Source organism: Haliotis cracherodii, unplaced genomic scaffold, assembly GCF_022045235.1.
Source record: "Haliotis cracherodii isolate W230 unplaced genomic scaffold, xgHalCrac1.p SCAF_6, whole genome shotgun sequence".
NCBI lineage: Eukaryota > Metazoa > Mollusca > Gastropoda > Lepetellida > Haliotidae > Haliotis > Haliotis cracherodii.
Genome location: NW_027266319.1, coordinates 53,533,008 through 53,542,613, shown reverse-complemented (window position 1 = coordinate 53,542,613; position 9,606 = coordinate 53,533,008). Strand labels below are relative to the sequence as shown.

General features: G+C 40.4%; 2 pseudogenes; both read right to left on the bottom strand.

The window, feature by feature from the left end:
* Positions 1-4,961: 4,961 nt before the first annotated feature.
* LOC139446500 (uncharacterized) lies at positions 4,962-7,211 on the bottom strand (annotated as a pseudogene).
* On the bottom strand, positions 7,212-8,905 carry LOC139446499 (uncharacterized; annotated as a pseudogene).
* Positions 8,906-9,606: the final 701 nt, after the last annotated feature.

Here is a 9,606-nt window from a genome sequence, read left to right as displayed (position 1 = left end):
GTTTTCTCACTTTTTTAGAGATATGATGGATCCGTTCTGCCTGGTCAGATCACGTGACACGGTGAGAATATGGTTCGGACGATTTCAGGTAGCAGTCCAGAAGATGACGAATCTCGTAACTCTCGGAACATGCTGAAAACCAAAAACGCAAAAGTGTTAGCAAAAAAGCGATGCAGAAATTAAACAAAGCCGATAACAGACCAAACTGAAAGCCCGAAGCAACATAACAGGAACGTTTAACCCCCTCATGGTATCATGGTGCCTGGACGTCAGTCAGCCTGTAAACCGCTCAGTGCCGCACTGTGCTGACGTCGCGGTTACAAAAACGTATACATTGTATCAAAAGTGTTGCAACGTCTTTATTTCTTCACACAGTGTAACCAAATTGTATAACATGCAACTCGAGTTGATTGTCTTTCCAACAGTATCTAAAGTCACCAAATCAAAAAGATCTATGCACTGCCCAGCCATCGATAAAAGTGCTGGTATCATAAGTTTCCTACTTTTCCTCATTAATCGTAATATGGACGCACCCGAATATGGCAAGTAAAGTCAAGTAAGCGCCCTTGTTTGAAATCTAAATGACTAATAATTCATATCATTGGCAAGTACATGTCCTAACAGTGAAAGACATATGAGTTATATTTACCGATAAAAAATCCCGATGAAATTGTGCCTGTTTTTGACGTCAAAACAAAATCGACGGAATCGGTCGTGATTAATTCATACGCAGACTGTTTCATAGATTATGTCACAAAACGAATGACAGTTTAGAATGTATTTCTTGAAGAAATCCCTGTTACGTCCATGTATGTTTCAATATCCGTGCTCTTTTATTAGTGATAAAAACAACTTCGGGGTAATCGTACATTTTCAAAGAACAAAATGTGAAAGATCGCTAAAGAGCCCTAACAATACTGAAATTGACATCGCTCAATATCGGGCATCATTATTATTTCTTAATAATTAACAAGATTATACTAACGTAACACCACCCAAGAGTAAGTACATGTAGATTCAATCAAAATTGTTGAAACGTTTTCATGGGCAGCAAATCTATTCAACAAACCTATTTTCGATCACTCGCAACTCGGGCGCCATATGTCATTGTTTCACTATGGCTACCAGAAAACATACATCCTCGTATCAGCTCGTATTTCGCACTTGGCTGCCTGACTTAGACCTCTGCTCAAAATATACTTGTATACCAGTCCATGAAATACCACTTTTTCTTTCAATTATTCATTTGATTTATAAATACGACTTTAGAAGTGTATTTACACCTAGCTAGGTATGTACATGTACATTTAAGGACATAAGTGTTAGTTTATTTCCACTAGTTTCCCATTCCATCCCATTCTACTAAAGGAAAAGTTTGAAATAGATAATGTTCGTAGGTCAATGAAAGTAATGGAATTATTTGCCACAAAAGGAAAAATATATTCTTGGTATTGAACTTCGAAAATTTAACCAGCAAAATCTTTAATAAAAATGGTTTATTATGTCTTTCCTGTCACAACATGCGAGGTCAAATCACGCGCACCTGTCCAGACGACAAATTCACAGCGGCGGGAAATCACCGACCGTCTATTAGCCTATTTGAATAAAATTGCAGATTGTAACGAAATAAAATTAATTTTACTCATTGCTGACATTTCAGATGAAATATCAAATAAGAGTTGAATACTTGCAATAGATTATCATACGTTAATCGAGAGTACAGTGTACATAAATAATTTGTAAATCTAATATTAATTATTGATCTAATATCCATAGCAGAATGTTTGAAAACCAGCTATAATATATTCCATTTTCTGAATAGATTAGTAATGTGTATTTGATGATATATATGCATACACAATTGGTTATCAATTATCTTCTACAATCACAGCATGTACCATGTACATTAGACTCATGGAAAATACTATTTCAGCACACCAATCACAGCGCCATTATCACAGTTTCAATGAAAGGAAAAACAAATCGAAATCGAACTTAACAGCACAGCGTATCCATAAGCGGTTAATCCAAATAAAAAAAGGTACTGATGTCATCATTGTAGAAGTTATGTTGATGTTTTCAGTAGTTGCATTAGGTTTGTATCGCGTGTACCATCGACAGAAACGGGGGCCGAGCTACCACATGTGGAACCGACCTTGACACAATTTGTTTACAATATGGCGTCGACTCACGTTAGATGTCGTGGCCACACTTTTGAATCTCCGTTTGCGACAAAATGTGAAAAAGTTAGGACAAGTCACTGACACGGTCAGGTAGTTCGAGCAATCACACATGACTCTTAGTCATTTCATATGAAAAAAGTAGCAGTTATTTGTCTGAACGGGCGAGTATGTAGAACAACCGGTAAACAAGAAATCGCGGCACAGATATGTGGCGAACGTGCCCTGTCGATCATTTGGGGCTTAGCCATTCAATGTTTAGGTTTTGATCATGAACCTCCTGCCCATAAATATACACAATACCAACTTAATATTAACGATTATAGCTATCTTTCCATATCTTTGATTTGAATATTTTCTGTAAATCAGCATCATAAACAAAAAGACAATCTGCACAGTTGGTTTGTATGCAGCGCCGTGCTAAATCGCCATGACACACAGTCGATAAACATATGCAATACTTGAAAAAAAACTTCCGTGGCCGACTAAACCTTAGTACTCTTACGCCAATAACTGTACAGTGGGGACAAGTAAATCTTTCCGATCAGATTTCTTTTTCAAATTGGCTGTCTGATATAATAATAGTTACGTGTATGTGACATGGGTGCATAATAAACATTGCCTTCATTCGCATGAAGTTCAACATGGCAGAAAAGATCGAGAAGCGCGGTAACCACATTACTAATCTCGCCATATTTCGCAATCCGTAGCACTGCATAAAATATGAGTTACACGATATTAGCGTTCAGATGATTAGGGTGATGATGGTTATAAATTCATTCAAAGTACGTCATAAATGTAATGGAAATATACACTGTCGTTTTCTCATGTGTACCGACCATTCCGCCATTACCGATAGTCGATAAAAATATACAAAACGTGTAAAAAGACTTGTTCATAAGGAGTGAACAGAATTGTATTTACGTGAATAAGTATACAGTTGGGAAAAATATGTCTTTCTGACCACTCAGGTCATATTTTATCTGATGAACAAGGATTTGGCTGAAAATATTTACGTGTATGTGACATGGGTGCATAATCAAAATTCGCCGTCATTCGCTTGGTGTTCAAACATGGCAGAAAAACGCCGAGAAGAGCGGTAGCCACTTTACTAATCTCGCCATATTTCGCAATCCGTAGCATTGTATAAAGTATGAGTTACACGATGTTAAAGCTAAGATGATTGGGGTGATGATGGTTATAGTTTTGACTTTGCGCACTCAGTGTTAAATATCAAAATTCACAGTTTAAAAAGGGCATTTTCTCGGGACCATATATGGTCCCCTGGCACTATGCGGGTTTGAAAAGTGAGGGACCATATATGGTCCCGTGGCACCAAGAGGGTTAAGCCATTATGCTACAAGAAGTAGTTTCGTGGAACAGACTCACGAATATAGGTGACGTCACACGAACTATCACATTGCCAAATCGAAACAGGTGATTTAGAACGTGTTCACATTTTGTTTTTGCACATTAAACAAACAGTCAGTAAGATCAGTGGTGATATACGTTAATTCATGTAGCAATAACGTATCTTTACGGCAGTATGCTGTATCACATAGAACATATACAATATGATTCATCTCACTGTCTACTGACCGAAATGTACAAAAAGCTTCACTCATCTTACACACTTGTAATTTGTAGTTATGCGTATTTATAAAATACAAACAATCAATATTGGAAAAGACGTACATACTGATTAGCCCCTGCTGAAGATAATGTCAACTCGCCTGAAACTGAGGTGGTGATAAGAGAGGTCAAATATGTGCGAGATTTTAGACATGCAGCTTAGCTGGGATGGAAGGGTTGTTTACTGTTACAGTCGAATTACAAGTGTGAAAGAGACCATGGGAATTAGCAGAAGACATAACCTGGAAGTTATTCACGGGGACCGTGGCATGATATTTGTATCTTGGACAGGTACCAAATTACGTTCGTTGGCGAGCTGCTGCTGTCCCTGAAGAATGTTCGAATAATGTCGTTTTTGAGCCGAGCTCGAATCAATGGTATACGACTTCAACGATTCATTGGTTTTGTGGCCGGTAATTTTGCAAATCCTGCGATTTTCAATACCTGCGTTTGACAGCAAAGTGACGGCAGTTGCCCGCCGTAAAAGGTGACTATATGCTTGTCGTATTGGCGACTAACGGGATCGGGTGGTCAAGTTCGCTGACTTGCTTCATGCATGTCATCAATCCCAATTGCGTGGATTGATGCTCATGATATTAATCACTGGATTGTCTGGTCCAGACTCGATTATTTACAGACCGCCGTCATATAGCTGGACTATTGCTGAATGTGGCGTTAAACAACAAACCAACCAACCAACCACTCAATAGAGGGGTTTCAGTTCCCATGAGGCAGTGCGCGGTCGCCATGTTGGTTGTCATCCTAAACAAGCGCGAAACGTAAACACGCCGGAGAATTTTTTTCAACCTGCCGATATGCCTGTTTCGTGTGCGGTTTTAAATTGCAGCAATCGTGCACACAGAGACAAGAAGAGATTTTTTCCGATTCCCTGCTGTAATCAATAACAGGGATGAGAAAACGAGGGATCTCAGTCAGAAGCGGCGCCGTTTGTGGTTGGCACCTGTCAACAGGGAAGATCTCGCATTCAAGGCCCCCTGATACATGCGTGTGTGCAGCGATCATTTTGTCGGCGGTAAGTTTGAAATGTGTGTATGACAGGTAGGTTATTCGTTGTGCGAAATTATGTTCAACCGTCCTTCGAAACCGAGTATGATTTCAATATTTGAAACGGATAGAAGGTAGATCGTACTAGCTAAGGAATAAACCACATTCCTCAACACTGAAGTTATGGTGATGCTCACAAGATAATTTCTCATAGGCATCCCTTGCTGTTACCTCATGGCTGCATCCCCATCTCGTAGCTGGATTAGAAAACTTGACCTCATTAGGGTGACAGATATGGCGAAGTTAACTCCTAGAAGGGTCCAACATTGATGTACGACTTGCGCTCTTCATCTTTGATGCCGTTATACGTCCAGCCCTGAACTGAAACCAAAGTGGGGAACCTGCTTGGTTCTTTGTTGCTGCTTCAACTGCTGTAACCTCCTATTCTGTGATGCTCAGCTGATAAAAACATTCTTACAGTGTTCTAAAACTTCATCATATGGGATGCCAACCAGACTTTCATCAAACAGCTCAGGAATCACTTGTTGGAAATTGTGGTTGTAGTGGTATAGTTACATACTGATCACTATAATCACTGTGAACTGCTAGACAAGATGGTCTGTCTGCATTAATAGTATGAAGAAAGGGGTCAAAATTCTGTTTAGATGCAGATTCTAACTTATGGGTAAGTTTAGCACTTGATAAACTTGAACATGCAGATGAATAATCAATAATTAAGTCAAGTTTCTTCTTCAGTGTCTTCGAAGAGGTAAAATCAATGTCTCTTAAAGACGCATAGTCAACCGTTTTCATCGAAGCTGGAAGTTTCCAGTAGGCTGGTTCCTGTGTTACCGTGGTGCTTTCCCTTAGTCTAACAATAGCTTCAACAGCGAACATCACACTTGCAACATGTGTGCACGATTCTCCCAAACCTGCCATACAATTGCAGTGGGCTGACAAAACTTTGCCCGTGTCATCAGTGATGAACCAGGGGTGCAATGGAGCTTCATTCAAGAGCTGGGAATGCATTACCTGTAAACATACAGTGGAGGGGTTAATTTTATTTCAGATATGAAATTTACATTCTATATTACATTCAAAGGGTGAATGAAAATGATAGTATTCTCAATTCTAATACTTCATAATAATGGACTGAGCATTTCAACGTTTCATGAAAAGATTGTGAAGGTAATTTGCATGTGTATAATTTCAATGACTTGCTGAAGACATTTTTGATTCTGTCTGAAATATTATCTCCATATTTAATTTGTCTAACCGCTATATAATATCCACGTAACCCACCCGAATGTTATCACTACGTAAACACACATTTATGTATTGGCTGGGCTCGTGTACAGTAGCAGTTGTACAGGATGTAGGTAAGTTGTTGTTTACTTACTTTTGGGGGGCACGGGTGGCCCAGTCGTCTAAGGCGCCGCGATTCGCTGTGCAGAGTTGCGTCCCTTGGGCACGCCAGAAACCTATGATTGTGGGTTCGAATCCCGGTTCGCCCCGATTATGTTTCTAGGTTTGTCAGCACCATACCCGTGCTCGTGGGTTTCACCGAAGTGGTAAACGTTTAAGACCTGCACCATTTCGGGCTTTCCTCCCACATTAAGCTGACACGCCGCGATATGACCGGAATACTGTTAAAAGCGGCGTTAAACCCAACTCACTCACTCACTACTTACTTTTGACTTCACAACGTGAATGGCCTTTCCATCTTCGACGGACAAATACTCATACGAGACATGTCTCGTACCCAAACACATACAAATCTATCATATGCTTCCAAGCTCCTGTAGTTTCTGATGTCTGATAAACTACAAAAAGGACTGGGACTGAATACCAGATAGTTGACGATGTCGATGTAGTTAGTTGCCGGCAAATGCTTGTGGTCGTCACTCCATTTCGATTTCGGAATCCTGTACGGATCTTCTTTGTCGATCAAACCAGTCTTCTCGTGATATCTTATACGAGATACTTTGTCCAATAAATTAGCGTAATTATCCTTTACAGACGATTGCAAGATGACAAATAGGAGCAGATAGACGCCGACGATTGCAGAGCGAGTGTGCCGCTAATGGCGCTATATTGTTGCTAGGGACGCGAATACAACCAACATGGCGGCGCGCACGGCATGACGGGATAACTCTGAAAACCCTCTATATTTCATCGAAATCTCCGATGTAGAAGTCAGGGTAAATTTCCATCTGTTCCTCCATGTTGATGATTCAAAAAATTGTTCCATTTATTAATGTATACATACACGGTGATGAGACCCCCAAAATTCAGCGATGTTATGCTCATTCGACAACACATTTTAACCAATCAGATCAGGGAACATACCAACTTTTATGCTACAATTGTTTTTTTTACTGTGAATATAAACATCTAGATAATATCAGTTTCCGTAATTTTCTGACAGAGGTACACCCACACTTGCCCATACAGCACAATGTTAAAATGTCGTATTGTATTTGAAAATGTGGAAGGTGTTGACGCCAGCCAGTTCTTTTCCCCCTCATTTAAGTATAGGAAGCGATGGTTGGCTTCTTAACGACATCCTTGACAAGAGTCCAACAAATGTGCGCATTTCTTCCCGGTCAACGGGTCTCCACGCCCGACCTCTGCTCTGTGGTTATAGAGTGCGGCCCTGCAGGTACTGCTCAGCATACCCGTTTGTCTCCCTAGCCAACAGATCAAACAAATCAACACCCCCATCCCCTCCTGTGAGTTGCTGATCGAAATAGCATATAGGAAGGACATTGTGACCACAACATGAATTGTTTTAAATCATACCGACACATATCATTGTGTTTGATTCTTGTAACGATAATCTGAATATCATAGATCAGACAATCCAGTGATTAATATGAGCATCCATCAAAACAATTGGGATCGATGACATGCATCAACAAAGTCAGCGAGCCTGACCACCCGATCTCGTTAGTCGCTCTTTATGACAAGTATAGTCACCTTTAACGGCAAGCATTGGTTGCTGCAGACCTTTTCTACCCCGGAATCTTCACGGGTCCCAATATGAAACAATTCCAAACTAAGTTTTAGGCATTGTCTGTGTTGATGTTTGTTTGTTTGTTGTTTAACGCCGTACTCGGCCATATTCCAGCTATATGACGGCGGTCTGTAAAATGATCGAGTCTGGACCAGGCAATCCAGTGATTGACATTATGAGCATCGATCCACGCAATTGGGGTCGATGACATGCATCAACCAAGTCACCGAACCTGACCACCCGATCTCGTTAGTCGCTTTTTACGACAAGTATAGTCACCTTTAACGGCAAGCATGGGTTGCTGAAGACCTATTCTACCCCGGAATCTTCATGGATCTTTATGTTGATGATTAATTTCGTGCACTTAATGACAATTCATCTTATCTCAGTGACCCGATATTAATCACAGGATTGTCTGGTCCAGACTAGATTATTTACAGACCGCCGTCACACAGCTGCAAAACTGCTGAGTGTGGCGTTAAACAACAAACAAACCATGATCTCAGTATGCTGTTTGTATTTATCAATTCCTGTTACTTGGAGGGTTGCAAAGTCAATGCTGTTGCCGATGTCTCCGGTGTCCGGCACAGGCAGCCAGGAGCAACGAACCATCGGTTTGGTCCCTGTCTCTTCTTCACTCTCATCATTAGTCTCATCTCGATTTTCCTCGTTATCTGAAATATGAAATTTATTTTTTTCTAAAAAATGTACTTTCAATCAAATATAAAAGTGCATATAAAAGTGCTAAAGAAAAGTAGGCATTGTTGAAATATATATATATATACATAATAGAATATATTGGTTAGTTGGCTGGTTTGTTTGTTTTGTGATATTGTTTTTGGTCGATGCATGTAACGAGTAGCTCACAATTATGAAAATTTCAAAATCATAGTAAAAATTCATATTCCCGCAATGGCTTTGACACAGACACGAGCCTTACTTAAGTGACTAAAAATGAATAAGTGTTACTTAATGCTCATCTCTTCATGGGAATCGAGAGAATCGACTGCTATGTCGACTTGAAGCCCGACTCCCCCAAATCATCATCTCCAGGTCCTATCATAAAGGTCATTCTTAAGTGGGGTGGTGGGAGATGTTCGAGATTTTTATGGTACCAGTAGAACGCCGAGATACTGACACTCTGATTCCATTAATGAAACAATGGATTTGACTATGCTTGTCGTAAAAGGCGACTATATAACGGGATCGGGTGGTCAGGCTCGCCGACTTGGTTGATGCATTTCATCGATCCCAACTGCGTGGATCGATGCTCATGATATCAACCACTGGATTGTCTGGTCCAGTCTCGATTATTTTCAAAATGTAGACGGCCGTCATGTAGCTGGAATATTGCTGCGTTAGACAAGACATGAACAAAGAAACAGTAGGTGGAGGAAGCAGGAAGATGCCTGGAAGAAGCAGGCTGCAATGGAATGGATCCACGTTAAGTCGGAGAGTGGATTCTGTCAAACAGAAGAAAAGCGTCAAACAAGTCATCTCTATCTCAAGATAGTAAGCAAAATGTCAAAAAAGTCACCTCTATCTCAAGATACTTTTACTCTCCAGATATACTGATTGAGATACGATTCAAAGAGCCTCTTGACAGTGCCAGACTTTCCTTGCACAAGGATCGCTTCGCATGAAGCAAAGCTCTTTCAATTGTACATGTATGCGCACCTGGGATGGGATCTCTGAAATTCTCGGAGTGGTTGACAGTGAGACATGTATAATCCGGATCAGAATCGAGAGGATTGTTGACTTTCCAAGAATCAG